This window comes from Capsicum annuum, chromosome 9 (assembly GCF_002878395.1).
Source record: "Capsicum annuum cultivar UCD-10X-F1 chromosome 9, UCD10Xv1.1, whole genome shotgun sequence".
NCBI classification, from domain to species: domain Eukaryota; kingdom Viridiplantae; phylum Streptophyta; class Magnoliopsida; order Solanales; family Solanaceae; genus Capsicum; species Capsicum annuum.
Window position 1 is genome coordinate 140490355 of NC_061119.1, and position 20956 is coordinate 140511310.

General features: G+C 37.0%; 1 long non-coding RNA gene across 1 annotated transcript in view; it reads left to right on the forward strand.

Annotated features, from left to right (window-relative positions):
* LOC124887385 overlaps window positions 1–3438 on the forward strand; it is an 18835-nt gene extending 15397 nt beyond the window's left edge. The window contains exon 4 of the long non-coding RNA XR_007045015.1: window positions 3428–3438. This is a non-coding gene — a long non-coding RNA (uncharacterized LOC124887385). The remainder of the gene's footprint in view (window positions 1–3427) is intronic.
* Window positions 3439–20956: the final 17518 nt, after the last annotated feature.

Sequence of the window (20956 nt, forward strand, 5' to 3'; positions counted from 1 at the left end):
TATGCAAAGTTCTCTAAATGTGAGTTTTGGTTAAAATCTGTGGCATTCTTAGATCATATTGTATCTAATAAAGGATTAAAGATTGATACTCAAATGATAGAATCCGTGAAGAACTGGCCAAGACCTATAACGCCTACGGAGGTTCGTAGTTTCCTTGGGTTGGTAGGTTATTATTGAAGGTTTATTGAAGGATTTTCTTTAATTTTTGCACCTTTAACAAAGCTAAAACACAAAGCATCCAAGTTCCAATGGAATGATGCGTGTGAATGACGTTTCCAAGATCTGAAGAATAAGATGACTTTTACACCCGTATTGGTAGTTCCAGAAGGCACAAAAGGGTATGCAATGTATTTTGATGCTTCAAGAATTGGATTAGGGTGTGTATTGATGTAGCATGGTAAAGTCATAGCATATGCCTCAAGACAATTGAGGCGACATGAGAAAAATTATCCAACGTACGATCTGAAACCAGCAACGGTTGTATTTGCCTTAAAGATATGTCGTCACTACTTGTATGGGATTCATGTTGACATATATACTGACCACAAGAGTTTGCAGTATATCTTTAATCAGAAAGACCTAAATTTGAGGCCGCGAAGATGGTGAGTTATTAAAAGACTATGATGTTGATATCTTGTATCATTCGGGAAAAACAAATATGGTAGCTGATGCATTAAGTCGTAAGTCTATGGTGGCCACTTATGGACAGTCTATAAAATGACAAGGAATGACTAAGGATCTATACCAACTAGCTAATTTTGGGGGTTTGCCTCCTTGAAACTCCAGATGAAGAGCTTATTGTGTATAATGCTGCAAAATCTTCACTAGTAGCTGAAGTAAAAGAGAAGCAATATGCATATCCCAATTTATTACAACTTAAGTTGAATGTGCAATGTGGTATGAAAAATGCATTTGAGCTTACGCAAGAGGGAGTTCTTTGGTGCCAAAATAGATTGTGTGTACCTAATGTAGATGGGATAAGAAAGAGGATTATGATAGAAGCACATTATTCAAGGTATTTCATCCATCCAGGGTCAACGAAAATGTACCATAATTTGAAAGGGATGTATTGGTGGGGTGACATGAAGAAGAACATTGTAGAGTTTATAGCCGAATGTCCAAATTGTCAAGGAGTTAAAGTAGAGCACAAAAAGTTCGGGGTTATATGCAATGTATAGATCTTCCAATCTGGAAGTGGGACATGATCAACATGGATTTCATTACTGGTTTGCCTTGTATATCTCGATGGTTTGATTCTATATGGGTGATAGTTGATAGGCTTACCAAATCAGCACATTTTTTACTGGTTAGGACCACTTACACAGTTGAAGAATATGCCAAATTATATATTAAAGAGATAGTTCGGCTGCACAGAGTTCCAATCTCTATTATATCAGATCGAGGAGCTCAATTTTCTACAAATTTTTGGATGTCTTTCCAGAGAAATTTGGGGACACAAGTGAATTTAAGTATAACTTTTTACCCTCAAACAGATGGACAAGCAAAATATACCATTCAAATATTTAAAGATATGCTACGAGCTTGTATATTGGACTTTAAAGGTAGTTGGGATGGTCATTTACCTCTTATCGAGTTCGCCTACAATAATAGTTATCATTCAAGTATTGAAATGACACCATATGAAGCTTTGTATGAAAGCAAGTGTAGATCACCAATTGGATGATTTAAAGTGGGTGAAACTGCCTTATTTGGACTAGATTTTTTTCATCAAGCTATGGAAAACGTTAAGTGATCCAACAATGGATAGAAACAATCCAAAGTCGACACAAGTCATATGCAGATGTTAGAAGGAGGGGGATAGAGTTGTCTATAGGTGATTGGGTATTTTTGAAGGTGTCACCAATGAAGGGGATTATGAGATTTGGTAAGAAAGGAAAACTAAGTCTGTAACGCCCCAAGATCCCATCCCAAGATGTCTCAAAGTGCTTAAGGCCACACAAGGCCTCAAGCTAACCCTCTGAGCCTGTCATTACTTCTATAACTTACTATGACAATAGTCAAGATGTAATAAGAAAGAATAGTTATGTCATGAACATACTGAAATACAAAAAAAATACTATCCTATATAATTAAAATACTGAAGTTCTGTACATACCGGTACTAAAGTCTGACAAAGCCTCTATTACATAAGACTAAGGAGCAATTGGGACAGATCCACAACTGACTCGTACTGAACTGGAAATAAAGAACCATATACTATCAAGACCAAAATTAGGGACATAGGTCCTCGAACCATGAGGACTCACCAACTGTACGAATGTAGATGGAGGTACTCGAAGATCACTGTCGCTGCTAAGACTGAGCACCTGAACTACATCATGAGAAAATATAGAACACAGAAGAGTATGGGAATCAGTACTTGGGAATGTACTGAGTATATGGGGGTGGATGCGACATTTTGAATAATATCAGAAATGTATAAGAAAATCATGCATGCTGACAATAATACCTCCCTTCGCTTAAATTATCTGAAACACTGTTCCCATAAGTCATCAGTAATAACACATGCTTCATAAATCTCATAAATTATTTAACTCAATTCAAACTTTTTGACTCATGACTTAGAGTGACTCAGTAACTTAAGGTACTTAGATCATTATGGACGTGGGATTTTCTTATAACCAACATAACTACACCATGTGAGCCGCATGGAGTCCAATATTTTGCCGTCCTAAGTAGAAAATCCACATTGGCGGGGCTGTCGTACTCTTGCCAAGGAGTATAACCTCAATTTCTCAATCAGAATCCCATACTCAGCCTCTGGCCCACAATTATCAATATCAATCCTACGGTGGCACGTAGTTTTGGAAAAATACCACATTTCTCGCTTGGTGCTAAATACTCCTCCTAGACTTGGCTCAGAACGCATTAGGAAATCCACCTTAATCAATATCAACTCATGGGTCTATTATATAGACCAAAACATAAATATATATATCTTATCTGTGAATCATAAACATCTTGTGAATTTCTAACTCGACTCAACTCAACACAATCTTTCTCAACATCAAGTACATTTGCTTATCAAATCATTTTAAATATCAAAAGCTTCAAGGAAACATCATAGGACTCATTCTTGACTCTCAAGTTTGAATATCATTATGTAGTCAATAATCAACTTCTCATGGAAAGCTTAAATCATGACACTTATCTCAAATCGTTCGAAAATCATCAATTCATAAATATTCAACTCATGACATAAATCCTCAATTCAAGAAATATGATGGTAAATATATCATAATATCAAACTTAACCAACTCAAACCTCATAAGTCATTAATAGAGAAATTTGGGTGCAATCCCACTTTGGACAAGAACGAAAGGAGTGTTCTTGTTCAAACCCCACATACTTTGCTTATGGATTGGAATGAAGAAACTTGTTATAGACTCCTTTTCCACTTCTTGAGTTAGGGTTCTTGATGCTTTTGACTTGGGTACCTTGAATCTTGAACCAATTTGTGAAATTTATGGTTGGATTCTTGATGTTCTTAGAAGATTTGGATTGGACTTTGAGAGAGAAACCATAGTATTCTTGATGAAATGGAAGAAGAATGAAGTTTTCTTCTTTATTTGGATATATATAGAGGGTCAAAATGGGTATAAAAGACCAAAATACCCTTTTAAAAATGCCCCTTAATTGCTGAAAAAAGATGGCTGACGACATCCGTGATAGGCCTTCAGACCCGTGATAGGCCATCACGAAATGTCGTCACAAAAGGGTCGAATTTTCAATTTTCCGCCTAAGTCTAACAACATCGTCAGAAATGTCATTAGAAAGTGACGAAATCGTCAGAAATGGAGTAAAAAATGTGGCAGCCCGTCAGAAACGTCGTCAGCCTTTTTCAGATTGATATGCTGGAGTAAAATGGCTATAAATCTTTGCTTTGATATCAGATTTTGGCGAAATTAGTATCGTTGAAAAGATAATTCAATTATCTATATGTTGATAGGTCATGAGCTCAAAAATTCCAAGTATAATGGGAGATATGCTTATTTGAAGTTGACTATACCAATATCCTTCCCAAGAATTCAATCGGTAAGGAATGTTTTGATTTACCCAATTGTTAGGACATCTTTAAGGCCTTAATACACACCATACTTGATCAGGAAACAACCCAAAACATTATAATTTATTTCTCATGAGCTTGATTCATGGTTGCCTATTGGTTAGAGTCTCGGGGTATTACAATATCTCCCTCTTGGAAACATTCGTCCTCAAATATGGCTAGATACGCCAAGAACAAGTTAAAATAAGGACGTATAGCTGGAACGACTCATTAAAAGGGTTTTCTTCACTCTAAACTTTTGAGTACTTCACAAAATGCATAAATCATAGAGAGAATAACCATATAGCTGAATACACTGGATTAGAAGGAAATTGGATTAAGAAAGAATAGTACCTTCAGCTTGATTTTAACTCGCGGAGAAGAGATGAGGGTATTTGATTCGCATATCTGCCTCTGCTTCCCAAGTAGCACCCTCGATTGATTGATTTTGCCACAGAACTTTGACCAAGGAAACTTTCTTATTTCTTAGTCTACGAACTTGATAATCTAGGATTTCAATCGGAACTTCATCATACGAAAGGCTATCCTGAACACCAAAACTTTCTAATGGATCAACAGCAACAGAATCACCAATGTGCTTCTTGAGCATAGAAATGTGAAAGACAGGATGGACAACTGATAACTCGGCAGGCAATTCAATTTCATAAGCTGCTTTCCCAACACGATTCAAAACTCTATAAGGTCCAACGTATTGTTGGGGACTAAGCTTCCCTTTCTTACCAAATCTTTTCACCCCCTTCATGGGTGAAATCTTTAAGTACACCAGGTCGTTAACCTCAAACTCAAGAGCTCTTTTTCTCACATCTGCATATGACTTCTGATGACTCTGGGCTATCTTCAACCTTTCTCAAATCAGCTTAACTTTCTCCATAGCCTCAAACACAGCATCAGGTCCACTCACAGTGGCTTCACCCACTTCAAACCAACCTATGGGTGATCTATATCGCCTTTCATATAAAGCCTCAATGAAGCCATTCCAATGCTAGCATGAAAACTATTGTTGTAAGCAAATTCAATTAATGGAAAATGTTTATCCCAACTTCCTTTGAAATCAAGAACACATGCCCTCAACATATCCTCCAAGGTCTGGATGGTCCTCTCAGCCTGACCATCGTTCTGTAGAGAAAAAGTGGAGATAAGATGTACTTGGGTACCGAGACCCTTCTAAAAAGCCCTCCAAAAATGAGAAGTAAATTGAGTACCCCTGTCGGAGATAATAGACAAAGAAACTCCATGCAACCTGACTAACTCTTGATGGTATAACTTAGCATAGTCCTCAACGGTAAAAGATGTATGCATTGGCAAGAAATGTATGGACTTAGTCAACCTGTCTACAATAACCCAAATCGAATCATGATGACATCTAGAAGGAGGTAAAGCAGTCACAAAATACATATTTACTTCCTTCCACTTCCAAGTAGGAATACTGAATTCTTGCATCATTCCATCGGGTCTTTGGTGTTCTATCTTAACCTGTTGGCAAGTTGTACACTTCTCAACAAATTTTGCTATATCCCTTTTCATACTATTCCACCAATAGATTTTTCACAAATCGTGGTACATCTTGATAGCACCGTGATGAATAGAATATCGCACGCCATGCGCTTCAGCCATAATTCTCTGCCTTAAATCTTCAACATCAGGCATACATAATCTATTCTGAAATGTCAATACACCAACTCCCCCTTAGGAGAAAATCTCCACCTTTTGGTATTTAACTGACTCTTTCAGTCTGACCAAACTAGGATCCATATCTTGCTTCTCCTTTACTTCCGAAACTACAGAAGACTCAGAACTACTCTGGACCCAAACATTACCTTCAGCTGAATCAAGCAATCTAACTCCCAACCTATCCGGACGATGCACCTCACGAGCTAACTCCTTCCTATCTTTCTTGACCTGTGCTACACTACCCATGGATAACCTGCTAAGGGCATCTACCACTATATTGGCCTTGCCCGGGTGATATAGCACATTCATATCATAGTCCTTTAACAATTCTAACCATCGCCTCTGTTAAAGATTCAACTCTCTCTGAGTAAACATATACTGCAAACTCTTGTGATCCATAAAGACATCAATATGAACACCGTACAAATAATGTCTCCAGATTTTCAAGGCAAAAACCACTGTAGCTAACTCGAGGTCATAGGTCGGGTAGTTCTTCTTATGCGGTTTTAACTGTCTGGAGGCATAGGCTATAACCTTACCTTTCTGCATCAACACGCAACCCAAACCAACTCTAGAAGCATCACAGTACACCTTAAAATTATCCACACCATTTGGAAGGGTCAACACAAGGGCCGAAGTGAGTTGAGTCTTCAACTCCTGAAAACTCTTCTCGCAAGAATCAGAACACAGGAATTTAACTTTCTTTTGGGTCAACCGAGTCAAAGAAAATGCAATAGAAGAGAAGCTCTCAACAAAACGATGGTAGTAGCCAGCTAGACCCAAGAAACTCCTAATATCAGACGGGGAAATAGGTCTAGGCCAATTTTCACAGCTTTTATCTTTTGAGGATCAACTCGAATACCTTCAGAAGAAATAATATGACCCAGAAAAGCAACTGACCTTAGCCAAAATTTGCACTTGCTAAATTTGGTAAATAGTTAATGATCTCTAAGGGTTTGTAAACTATTCGGAGATGATCTGTATGGTTGTTCTCACTTTGGGAGTATACAAGAATATCATTTATGAACACAATAACAAACATATCCAGGTACTATTTGAACACCCGATTCATGAGGTCCATAAAAGCTGCTGGTGCATTTATTAGCCCGAAGGACATGACTAAAAACTCAAAATAACCATATCGGGTGCGAAAAGCTGTCTTTGGAATATCACGCTCCCTAACTTTAAGCTGGTGATAACCGAATCTCAAGTCTATTTTTGAGAAGTAACTGGCACCTTATAGCTGATCAAACAGGTCAGCAATTCTAGGAATAGGGTATTTGTTCTTGACTGTGACCTTGTTAAGATGACGATAGTCAATGCACATTCGTAATGAACCATCTTTCTTTTACATGAACAGAACGGGTGCACCCCAAGGAGATATGCTAGGCCTTATGAAACCCTTATCTAGAAGATCTTTGAGTTGCTCTTTCAACTCCTTAAGTTCCGCGGGGTCCATACGATATGGAGGAATAGAAATAGGCTACATATTGGGGAGAAGATCAATCCTAAATTCTATCTCTCTATCGGGAGGTACCCCTGGAAGATCTTCTAGAAAAACATCACATAACTCATTAACAATGTTGATCGACTGAATAGTCGAAGTCTCAAACTTAGTATCTTTAACTCGAACCAAATGATAGATGCAACCCTTGGATATCAATTTCCTAGCTTTAAGATAGGATATGAAATGACTCCTGGGAGATACAAAATTTTTGGGCCACTCAAAGGCTGGCTTATTGGGAAACTGAAACTTGACTACACGACTATAACAGTCTATAGATGCATAACAAGAGTGAAGCCAATCCATACCCAGAATAATGTCAAAATCAACCATGTCTAGCTCAATCAAATCTGCAAACATTACTCTGTAAAGGACAGTGATAGGACACTTCTTATATACTTGCTTAGCAATAACAGGTTCACCTACTAGAGTAGAAACTACAAAAGGCTCAGGAATCTTTTCAGCATTGATCTCAAAATTCACAGCAACTAATGCAGCCACATAATAAAGACTTGACCCAGGGTCCATCAACACATACACATTAAAATGAAATACACGGTGCGTACCAGTAATAACATCTGGTGAATCCTTCTATTTCTGGCAGGGTGATATAGCATGAAAGCAATTTTGGCGCTGACCACCGGTAGTACTAGACAAGGCACCCTGTGGAGGTGTAGGATGAACCAAAGGGGCTGGAGCACTAATAGCTTGACTCTGGGGATGAACATCACGGTTCCTTTGTCTAGCATATGGGAAATCCCTGAATTTATGACCCAACTTACCGTAACCAAAGCAGCCCTTTTGACCGACTAAGCACTCACCGGGATGGTCCCTACCACACTTCAGACATAGGGGAGGACGAGGTCTGTTACTCACATTATCCTGAGACCTAGACACAGTAGGTCTATTACCCTGCTCCTTCCTGACTCTGGATACGGGAGCACTAGCTGATGACAGTGCTGGCACAAAAGAATGGCTCTGAAACTGAGGGCGAATCCCTGCAGAAAATATACTCTGACTATACCCCTGGTGCTCTGATTTGACTCTCTTATTCCCTCTCACTCTCTCTCTCTTTCACCTTGTTTGCTTCAATCTACTGAACATATATCATTAATCTAGAAAGATCCATGTCCCTATTGAGCAAAGCAGACCTACACTCTTTCACAACATAACTCGATACGCCAGTCAAAAACTTACTCATGTTGGTCCTGGAATTAGCCGTCATACCGGGAGCATACTTAGATAATTGGTTAAATTTAAGACAATAATCCTTAACTATCATGGAGCCTTGTCTCAAGTTTATAAATTCTTTTAGTTCTACTTCCCTCAGCTTCGGGGGAAAGAATCGGTCTAAGAACGTATCCTGGAATAACTGCCAAGTCATGGGAGCTGTATCCTCCCCTTTACTCTTCCTCTATAACTCCACCCAATCATAAGCAACATCTTTCAAGTGATAGAAAGCTAGCTCCACACTTTCTTTCTCTGTTACATACATAATTTGGGTGATTGTTTTTACTTTATCAAGATACATCTGGGGGTCCTCACCTGCCCTTGACCCATAAAACTCTGGCGGATTTATCCATATAAAATCTCGAACTCAAGCTGATATAGAATTAACTTCTTAAGGAGGTGGACCAATGGCCTGAACATTGACCTGAGCATTGGCGGTAACTTCTTAGGCTAGCGCCTAAAAAGCTGCTCGAAATTCGGCATGAGTCACCATCTCATTTAAAGGATCAACGGGTTGAGGTCGCTCTTTGTTTCTGTGAGCTCTACAAGGAGGCATTTTCTATCATAAAAGAGCACAAATTAATAGCAGAGAGATATAGTCATAGGGAAGAAAGACTTCTAATAGAAAGAAATGACTTTTCCTAAAATGTTCCATAGCCTCTTACTCATAGATGTGGCGTGCTACACACCGATTATCAAGAATCTACGTAATGCGGCTTTCCAGACTCCCTAGGACTCTTTAAACCTTAGGCGCTCTGATACCAAGCTTGTAACGCTCCAAGATCCCATCCCAAGACGTCACATGGTGCTTAAGGGAACACGCAGCCTCAAGCCGACCCTCTGAGCCTGTCATTACTTCTATAACTCAGTATGAAAATAATCAAGATGTAATAAGGAAGAATAGTCATGTCATGAACATACTGGAATACAAAAAAAAATACTATCCTGTACAATCAAAATACTGAAGTTCTGTACATACTGGTACTCTAGTCTGATAAAGCCTCTACTACATAAGACTGAGGAGCCATTGGGACAGATCCCCAACTGACTCGTACTGAACTGGAAATAAACAACATCTACTATCAAGAAAAAATCAGGTACATAGGTCCTCAAACCATGAGGACTCACCAACTATACGAATGTAGATGGAGGTACTCAAAGATCACTGTCACTGCTAAGACTGAGCACCTAAACCTATATCATGAGAAAATATAGAACACAGAACAGTATGGGAATCAGTACTTGGGAATGTACTGAGTATGTTGGGGTGGATGCAATATTTTAAATAATATCATAAATGTATAAGAAAATCATACATACTGACAATAAACCTCCTTTCACTTGAATTATCTGAAACATTATTCCCATAAGTCATCAGTAATAACACATACTTCATAAATCTCATAAATCATTTAACTCAACTCAAACTCTTTGACTCATAACATAGAGTGACTCGATAACTTAAGGTACTTAGATTATTATGGACGTGGGAGTTTCTTATAACTAACATAACTACACCATGTGAGTTGCATGGAGTCCAACGTTTTGCCTTCCTAAGGAGAGAACCCCACATTGGCGGGGGTATCGTACTCTTACCAAGGAGTACAACCTCAATTTCTCAATCAGAATCCCATACTCGGCCTATGGCCTACAATCATCAATATCAATCCTATGGTGGTTCATAGTTTTGGGGAAATACCATATTTCCCGCCCGATGCTAAATACTCCTCCCAGACTCAGCTCAGAATGCATTAGGAAATCCACCTTAATCAATATCAAATCATGGGTCTATTATAAAGACCAAAACATAAATATATATATCTCATCTGTGAATCATAAACATCTTGTGGATTCCTAACTCGACTCAACTCAACATAATCTTTCTCAATATCAAGTTCATTTACTTATCAAATCATTTCAAATATCAAAAGCTTCAAGGAAACATCATAGGAATCATTCTTGACTCTCAAGTTCGAATATCATTAAGTAGTCAATAATCAATATCTCATGGAAAGCTTAAATCATGACACTTATCTCAAATCGTTCAAAAATCATCAATTCATAATAAGAATATTCAACTCATGGCATAAATCCTCAATTCAAGAAATATGATGGTAAATATATCATAATATCAAACTTAACCAACTCAAACCTCATAAGTCATTAATAGAGAAATTTGGGTGCAATCCCACTTTGCAAATTCATGTAAATCAATAATAGCAATTAAATCTTTAGGCACAAGAACGAAAGGAGTGTTCTTGTTCAAACCCCACATACCTTGATTATGGATTAGAATGAAGAAACTTGTTATAGACTCCTTTTCCACTTCTTGAGTTAGGGTTCTTGATGTTTTTGACTTGGGTACCTTGAATCTTGAACTAATTTGTGAAATTTATTGTTGGTTTCTTGATGTTCTTGAAAGATTTGGATTGGACTTTGAGAAAGGAACCCTAGTATTCTTGATGAAATGAAAGAAGAATGATGTTTTCTTCTTTACTTGTATATATATAGAGGGGCAAAATGGGTGGAAAAGACCAAAATATCCTTTTAAAAATGCCCCTTAATTGCTGAAAAAAGATGGCTGACACATCCGTGATAGGCCGTCAGACCCGTGATAGCATCACGAAATGTGGTCACAAGAGGGTCGAATTTTCAATTTTCTGCCTAAGGTTAACAACATCATCAGAAAGTGATGACGTAGTCAGAAATGGCATAAAAAATGTGACAGCCCGTCAGAAACGTACGCCTTTTTCAGATTGATATGCTGGAGTAAAATGGCTATAACTCTTCGCTCCGCTATCGAATTTTGGATAAATTGGTATCATTGGAAAGATAATTCAATTATCTATCTTTTTATAGGTAATGAGATCTAAAATTATATGTATAATGAGACATATTCTTATTCGAAGTTGACTATACCAATATCCTTTCCAAGAATTCAATTGGTAAGGAATGTTTTGATTCACCCAATTATTAGGACATATTTAAGGCCTTAATACACACTATACTTGATCAGAAAATAACCCAAAACATTAAACTTTATTTCTCATGAGCTTGATTCATGGTTGCACTATTGGTTAGAGTCTCGAGGTATTACAAAGTCCATGTTATATAGGCCTATACAAGATTACTCAGAGGTTTGGCCAAGTCACTTATGAATTAGAGCTACCCTAAGAGCTCTCAACAGTTCATCCAGTATTCATGTCTCAATGCTTTAAAAGTGCATGGGATTTCCATCTCATATCACTTCTACTAAAGATGTACAAGTTATGGAAGATCTTACCTAAGAAGAAATAACTATTGCTATCCTAGATCGATAAGTTAAGAAGTTAAGGAATGAAGAAATAGCTTCTGTAAAAGTTATTTGGAGGAACCAACAAGTAGAAGAGATAATATGGGAAGCTGAAGAAGCGATGAAATCTAAGTACCCCCATTTGTTCAAATACGAAGAGAAATTCCAAGATGCTGAATTATAACAATATAAAGTAAGTGTAATATATTAGTACTATGTGATAATAGGGATATTAAACTTAGGCTTGAACTTGTTTTGGTTGGATAGTTATGCTAACATTCGAGGAAGAATGTTCCTAAGGGGGGAAGGATGTAACATCCCATATTTTGCTTGTACTTGTTCTAATTATATGGAACTTGGTATAGCCTTGTGGTATAGGTAATAGATGAGATTTGTTATGCAAGTATTAATGGTGTAGATGGAATTATAGATGCTGCCCGTACAGTTTAATGTGATTTGACCAAGTTAACGTCGATACAACCATTTAAACTTGGGATCATAAGCTAGTATTTGAATCTAAAGTTTAAAGTAACCAAGTGTGTATAAGTTGAAGGCTAGATTAAAGGGATTAGGAGCTGGAAATGAAATAAAAATTGAGGTGCTTACTTGACTTAATTAAGATGGTGACTTAGTAGGTGAGTCAACTACTTAAGCTATTTTGACCAAATTAATGGACCCATGGCTATGGACCAGATTTGGGCCTATACTAGTGTACTTATTTAGGCCCAAATTGAATAAAAGAGGAAGAAAATAGATAAATGGACCAACACACAAATCTGCCAAAGGCCCAAGTTAATGGAGCCCAAAATAAGAATTTAAGTAAGTAGGTGCATCACCTACTTTGAAAATTTGAGCAGCTTGAACCCTTAAGTAGGTGCATCACCTACTTAGACTAATTTGACCAATTTTAAGGTCCAAAATGTAGCTAAGGAGGTGGAAAAAATAGGGCCTTTATAAGGCCAAGTTGATGGTCATTTTACTTTATTTCTAAGTCACAAAAAAAAGTATGTTTCACTAAATCTCTCCACTCTCTCAAAAACAACAAGGAGCTTCTCTAAAATTCCTTCTAGGGTTCTTGAAGAAACCCTTACCTTTGCAGCCCAAGGTAAGTGAAAACACTTATGGTTTAGCTTAATTATCTCAAGGGAATATTAGGAAAACATACTATAGGTGCCTAATTATAAATACATGGAAGAATATAGAACAACCTACTTGCTCACTTTTTCTTTGCTATTAAGAGGTCTCTTTTCTTCTTTGGTTTAAATTATGAAGGAAAGTGAAAGTTGAAGTTTTCAGGAGTTCAAATTAAAAGAATAAGTTGCAAAATTAAGGTAAGGTGACTGCTCCATTTTTTCTCCTTGTATGTGAATTTGAAAGAGAATTATGGATGAATTGTTATTAAGAACTCAAGAGATGATGAGTTCAATAATTGATTGCTACAATAAAAGGGATTTGAGGCTGTTTTGTGGGTTGTTTTGTATGTATATGTTATGGGCTTCTAGGTTGATGTTGGAGAAACGTATGATTAGTTTGTAATGAAATATAGAAGAAAGTGTGACGGTATACCACCAAACCAATTATTGTATTTATTTACTGCCCAATCTATTTTGAGTATTGTTGGGAATGTGTAATGAAGCCGAGGTGGTTTCAGTAAATCTTATAAGAACCTTATGGCATGTGGATGTAATTGGAGGATAAAAGGGTTAAAATAACACCCTCGATTGATATATGAATGGCTTACTGCCCGGTTACTATTTTGGGTAAAGTTAAGTAGCCTAAATGTGGTAGTTGGTTGCTAATACTAGTTTCCTATATATTCCATTGTAGATAAGTAATATAAAAGGTGGGAATTCAAGTCGGGTTAGTTTTGGAGTTATATAACTAGGTATGTAAGGCATACTCCATTTTGTACTCTTTGGCATGAAATCGAACATTTGTTCCATCAAGTAAGCTTCCAAGGTTATCCTATAACAAGTGATACATAATAGCAGCATATTACATTCCATGTAGCTAATAACCTTTTTCCCACTCTCTAATGTGTTAAAACACCTCAATACATGATTATTATTTAACCTACACATCTATTTTCACTAGAAAATTTCAGAAGTTCTCGGTTTATTGAAATAAGACCCATGTGTATTTTCAACTTCGAAACACTTTATTTGTGTGCCAGCAGCTCCCTACCTCATTGTTGTTACATTAAGTGTCCATTTATATGTCTCTTAGTAGCAGATTATTGGTTCAAGGTACCATAATGTTATGACCACCAAAGTTACAATCTCAAAGGCTAAATAAACTAAGTAACGCAAATCTAAAATGAGTGGCAGCTCAGGGGCATAAGCCTAGCATGGGCCGATCTCGATACCTTTATATGTGGGTGGCACCTCAGGGGCATAAGCCTAGTATGGTCCAATCTCGATCTTTATATGTAGGTCACAGCTTAGGGGCGTAAGCCTAGCATGGGCCGATCCTAATTTATCTATTTACCACTGATCAGCTGGTCATTTGTATTATATATGGCTTACAAAGATTATAAAGTAAGAAAGGTAAAATTGAAGAAAGGAACATAATGTATGTAGTCCCACAAGTATATATAAAGGTGGTCTACTACTACTACTTATACACTTGTATCTGATTTCTATTGAGCATTTGTATCATGTGTTGTTTCCTTCAGCCTTACATATTCAGTACATATTTTTGTCCTAACGTCCCTCATGGGGGACCTATATTTTATGCTATAAGCACAGGTACTTCAGCTCATTCACCTCACTAGTAGGAGCGCAGGCTATTCAGTGACTATTGGTGAGCTCCAGGTTGATCCGAGGCTCTCCGAGTCTGTTTCATATGTTTTGGTATTGTGCAGTAAGTCAAGAGTAGGGTGGGAGTTTGTCCCGACCCTAACTAAGTCTTTGTATCTTCTAGAGGCTTTGTAGACTAATGTAAAGTTATGGTAGTGTCTTGCCTTTAGACGTGGTGGCCCCAATGGCCAAGTGTTGTATATATAAGTTTGTGCTTGCCTATGTAATTATTCTCGTCGATACATAATATAATATTTTTCAGAATCTTTGGTTGTCATAGTTATATGTATGAGTAGTACAAGGTTATGAATTGGTTCTCTCGGGCCTTTACGGCTACAGGTGCCTGTCCGCCCCAATAGGATTTGAGGCCTGACATTTGCTTTTGTAGAATAAGTAGATCTGAAGACGGGAGGCGATAAAACATGAATACTGTATGTAAATTTCATGTAAAGCTGAACATGCTGTAAAAATGAACTGAGGATCATGCACGGATACTGCGCATAAAGACATAAATATGTACAACTCAGAATGCAAGACCAAGTAAAAACATCTACTAAAATAATCTGAATAACTGATGTCTGAATAACTGATATTTGTATACTTGGTCATGCAAACCTGAATTGATATGCTCTAAATACTGAACTGAGACTGTGGGAGCTAGTTACAACTGACATCCCCCAATATGAGTTATAGGGGTCTAACCTATAACCTTAGTTGGAAGGATATTGGTACCTTGCCAATCGTACTAATACATGAATGACAATGTGGATCCATAAGGATGATGTCCCAAAGGACGAGGGTGTCATGCCTCTACTAATGAGGGACACCTTATAATCTACGGTGGTGCCGTAGGTCTAGAATTAGGGACTGCTACTAATGACTTATGCCCCTACTGATGGGAGAGTCATTATCCCTGCATTCACTCGGTGCTAAGTGTTACACCCAACTGAAAGTACTATTAGTTGTATAACATGACATGGTACGGTACTTAAAATGCGTAGCATAAAAATAATATTCTGAAGGTGGTAATAAAAATCATGGTTTGACTGGCTTATTTCTTGGAAATGAAATCATGTAAAGACACATAGGTATCAGGTGTTCATAACCCACCAACACTGAATGATTACAAAAATATGATAACAATGCTTTAAAATAGTGGTATGGAATCATAGTTCTAAAACCCAAAACATAAGACACTTCAACAAATTGGTGAGAAACATGAATGTGAACATGGGAATGTGTTAAACATGAGAGGATAACATATTTACATGTTTTAATACATAAATTGATGTTATAATGTGAAATCACTTAAATATGACATTGGAAATTGAAATTTAAACCATGAAATAACCTCATTTTCATGGGATCATTGTGACATGGATTGAATTCAAATTACTAAGGAAAAACATGAATTAAACTCATCTTGAACATATGAAATTTCATAATGAAGGAAAAACCCATATTTTAATAAAAGAGAGGGTTTTTAGATATGAATAGGTGAAAGGAACCCACTGATGAATACTCCACATACCTCAACTAATGAATTCTTGAAGGAAGCTTCAAATTGGAACTTGAATCATTGAATTCTTGAGGAAGAAAGCTTGAATTTATTGTTCTTGGGAAGAGAGCCTTGAATTTCTCATTCTTGGGAAGGAAAGGGTTTCTACGTGAGAAATTTTGAGGGTAATTGGCAAATAATGCCCCTAAGAGTGTTACAAATCATGTTTTGGATGATTGGGGTTGAGGGAAAAGGACCAAATTACCCCTTGGCCCATAGAAAGCTAGAATAGTAGGGGAAAAATCCTCGTGGCGTGACCCCTATTCCAATGGATTATCCCTCCCGATGCGACCCCAATTCTGGTGGAATTGATCTCGCGGCGGGGGCTATCACTGACCTTTACTGTTTCTCACGAAAATGGTCATAACTTTTCATCCGGGTATCAGATTAAGGCAAAATTGGTATCGTTGGAAATCTGATTCAAATATATATACTTTGGTGGGTATTGAGCTAAAAAATTCCTTATATTTCAAAAGTTATACATATTTAAAGTTGACTCTTGTAGAATCGAATACCAAAATTTGGCCGAATCAAAGGCTCTTTGCTCAACTTTACGCTAAGTGATTCCTATGAATATTTTCACGTATTAAGAACTTCACACACTAGGATAATTATCATGTCACATATACTAAAATATAAATCATGGGATTAGAGTTTACACACGTAGGAACGACGGTTCAATGTCTAGGCCGATAAGGCGGGACATTATTTCTCTCTTGTAATCATTTATCCTCGAATGATGGATAGGAACTTGTTGAGACTTTAGAAGTATGAAATAATGTACACATGACATTTCTTCTAACGAAGGATATAGTTGAGTTGAAACACTTAAACTTCCATCATGAAACTGATTTCTGAGCTGACTTGACTCCATTAACCTAAATGAGCTGATTCATGCTAAGAGTTCAGAACTCACTTGTAATTTTTATGATATGATTATATATATAGAACTGTGAAGTGATAACTAATGCAACAAAATCCCAAGAGTTTCTAAGGATTGGATAAAGTATGTAACTTCTCATTAGGAATTGTCCTTAACAAAACACGTATAGGAATCAAAAGAAAAGGGTTCATGGTATCACCAAAAACATTATGTAAGGACGAATAATGAGATAACAAGATTGAGGTCGAACAATCGGTATTTATATGCCCCAAAATTAGGCCATGTCATAGGGGCACCTTAAGCCCACATAAACCGAAGCTCACACTGATAACCCAACCTAATCATCTTCACCACAACCACAAGGGTCGGGGAATCCGAACCTTATTATAAGATAGTGGAAACATATGGCTAATAGATAAAACTTAGACAATATCTAACATTTCATTAATGTCAGCAGTCTAGTCAATATACCCAAATCCACAGTCATCCACAAAGCCTCAACCAAACTGAAGTAAATAATATGTTGGTACATGCCTCCGATAATATCCAAGTATCAAATCTATACAAGTCTATGACAAAGAATAAGGTGACGATAGAAGGTATGTCTTTCGAAGTATGGGAGCTTACCACTTCAAGGTCAATGCACGAACCACACAAACACCCAATTAATGTATAGAAGAAGAAAAAGATGCTCCAGCCCCTATATCACGTGAGGACATAGTGTCCAAGATGGTTAGCGGTTGGGGCGCTAGCATGTAACTCAAGGATAAGGATAAAATAATGCATTTATTCATCCAAATCAAACCATCATATGCACTCATATTTACATTAGGATAACCATATATGAAGACACTTATACTATGTTTATAGAGCATGCCAAATTATGGAGGAAGTTGTAAGAATTACTCTTAAAACATTCATTCATGAGACATCGAGTAAAGAAGTTTATACCTTCCACCATACTAATTTTAAGAGTGTAAACTTCTCCATTACATTAGAAAATAGGATTTGAACCTCAAACCAACTTAACTAATTTAACCGATTTAACCAATTCATTAGTCAAGGGACTCGATCCACACACAAAATCAATTAGGCATGGGTATATAACCACATGCTCACACATTCAATTAGGAATAAGACTCCAATCACATGGTCATACATTCAATTAGGCATGGAACTCTAATCACAGCTCACACATTTAATTAGGCATGGAACTCTAATCACATACTCACACATTCAATTATCATAGAACTTTAACCACATGCTCACGCATTCAATTGGGCATGGAACTCTAATCACATGCTAACACATTCAATTTAGCATGGAACTCTAATTACATGCTTATATATTTAATTGAGTATAGAACTCTAATCACATACTCACGCATTCAATTGAGAATGGAACTCTAGTCACATACTCACATATTTAATTGGGCATGGAACTCTAATCACATGCTCACACATTAGGAAAGGGACTATAACCATAATCCATTTGGTAAGGCGAGGTATTTTAACCTTAAGAGATCTCTTTAAGCAAGGGAGTCCAACCACAAGCCATTAGATGAGGGACTTTAACCATAAGTCATTAGATGAGAGACTTTAACCATAAGTCATTAGACGAAGTCTTTAACCATAAGTCATTAGATGAGGAACTTTTAACACAAGTCATCTTATTACCATCCTTAGTTAACATTTGAACTGTTAACCCCTTAGTTCATGCATTAACATCCATACAAATCATTTCGACCCATTTAGGTAATTCAAGCCACCAAGGCTACATAGCACACCATACATAACTACATGGTCTTTGCCGGCCCAATTAGCCATTAATCATATAGGTAGGCCTAAGGCCTTAGCTCACATCACAAAATAAGTTTATTTATGGTCATCAAGACCTCTAAAAACTAATTATTCCTCATTACTATTCTTACACATTCCGTTTATTCAAACACAATTCAAGTTCATGTTTTAGGGACCAAGTCTGTAAGACCTCACAAAGTTCCCTCATAGTTCGGGCCTTAGAGTGTGTCAAGTGAAGTGTAATTTTGGCCCTAAAAGATTGAGAAGAGACTTTCCAAGTGATTGGTATTTAAACCGTATAGAATTTTCTCAAATTTTAATTTTTTTCATGTAGAGAATTGAATTAGCTTTCCAATAATACCAATTTCGTCCAAATCCAGCATCGGGGGTGAGAAGTTAAGGCCGTTTTGCTAAGAGTTGTCGAAACTAACCAGGTGCGACAGACGATCCGATGGACCGTCGAGTCTGCGACAGACCGTCGCCACTAAGGAAGTGTGATCTCATCCTGGCCATCGTGCGATAAATGATTTGATGGATCATCGGACGTGCGACGGACCGTCGATTCGATTATCGCATCAAGGCAGTATGTCCTTTTTAGATCATCGTGCGACGGACGACCCGACGGACCATCGAACTTGCTATGGACTGTCACTCCAACCATTGCAGACCCCGTTCAGTATTTTTAGCTCATTTTGAAAGGGATTTTTGGTCTTTTCCACTCTTTTATCAATCAGATTTATTCCAAATGAACTTGATAACCTCATTATCTCTCAAAAAATCCAAAGGCTAGGGTTTCTCCCTCATGAGAAAATCTAAAACCCTTTCAAATTAAGTTGAGATTTGAGTTCCCCAAGTTCAAAGGTTGCAAGAACCCTCTCTCAAGAGTAAGAAAAAAAGTTTAAAGTAAGCTTGTTCATCCAATTTAATAATCCAAGGTATGTGGGGTTTTGAACAAGGGTAATCCTTTTTTCCTTTTTCCCAAAGGCTTATTTAAACTATGATTTTCTACAATCTATGAGATTTTACATGAATTTGAATTAGGGTTTTTCACCCATTATTATTGATTGCAATATTTTGATGTTTCCCATGAATTGAGAGTCTAATGGTATGATTTTCACATATTTTCTTGAGAAATTGCAGTTGGGTCTATACCCCATGATTTTAACCCTTGAGAAATTAATAGTTGAAATATTTGAGATATTAAAGTATATGAGTATATTGAGATTTTGAGATAAATTGCTGAAATTTCCTGGTTTCTACATGAGTTATAAATCTATATGCTATCTATTATGCTTTTGATGAGTTTTAACTTGAGAATGAAGTATGGGTTATTGAGCCCTACTTGAGATTTGTAATTTTATGAACTCTTATTCTATAAGCACCCATGATTTGAGTATTCTGAGATTATTAAGAAATGTTTTAACCTAATGGTCGTGGAGTTTGGAAATTCACTTCACTACATGAGATTACAGATTTGATTATTTGGTTTTTATTGAACCATGAGATTATTCTAAAGTGTATTTTCATGAGATGAGTGAGATAATCTATGGTTAGCACCGAGTTGGGTAAGTTACTATGGTTTCTTACCCCAGAACTATATGCCATCGTAGGTTGGGCCTGAGATTGAGATGATTTTTGGGCCTAAGACCGAGATATTTGGCCCGAGGTCGAGATAAGTAACCACTGAATTGAGGTTATACTCCCTGGAAAGATTATGATGCTCCTCCCCAATGTGGGGTCTCTTTCTTAGGAGGACAAAACATGGTTTATGTTTGTTAAGAGAACCTCTCTTGATACAAGTTATTTTCCTAATAGTAAAGTTGTAGATTTGCTATCTAAGACTAAAGTATTTTCCCTAGATATATTTATTTTCTCTAAAACTATGAGATAAGTTATTTCCCTAAACTAATGTATTTTTCATTGAGATTGAATATTTCTCCTAAAGGTTTAAGACGAGATATTTTCTAAAGTGAACGAATTGCTTTTGAGTATTTTCCAAAGAAGGAACTAGTTTTCTCTACTAATACAAGTTGATCACCGATTTTCAAACCAAAGTTATACGATTCCAAGTTCCAAGTGTTTGAGTTCAAAAAATTTATAAGTTCTTGAGCGTTAAAGGACTTTTACTCTCCAT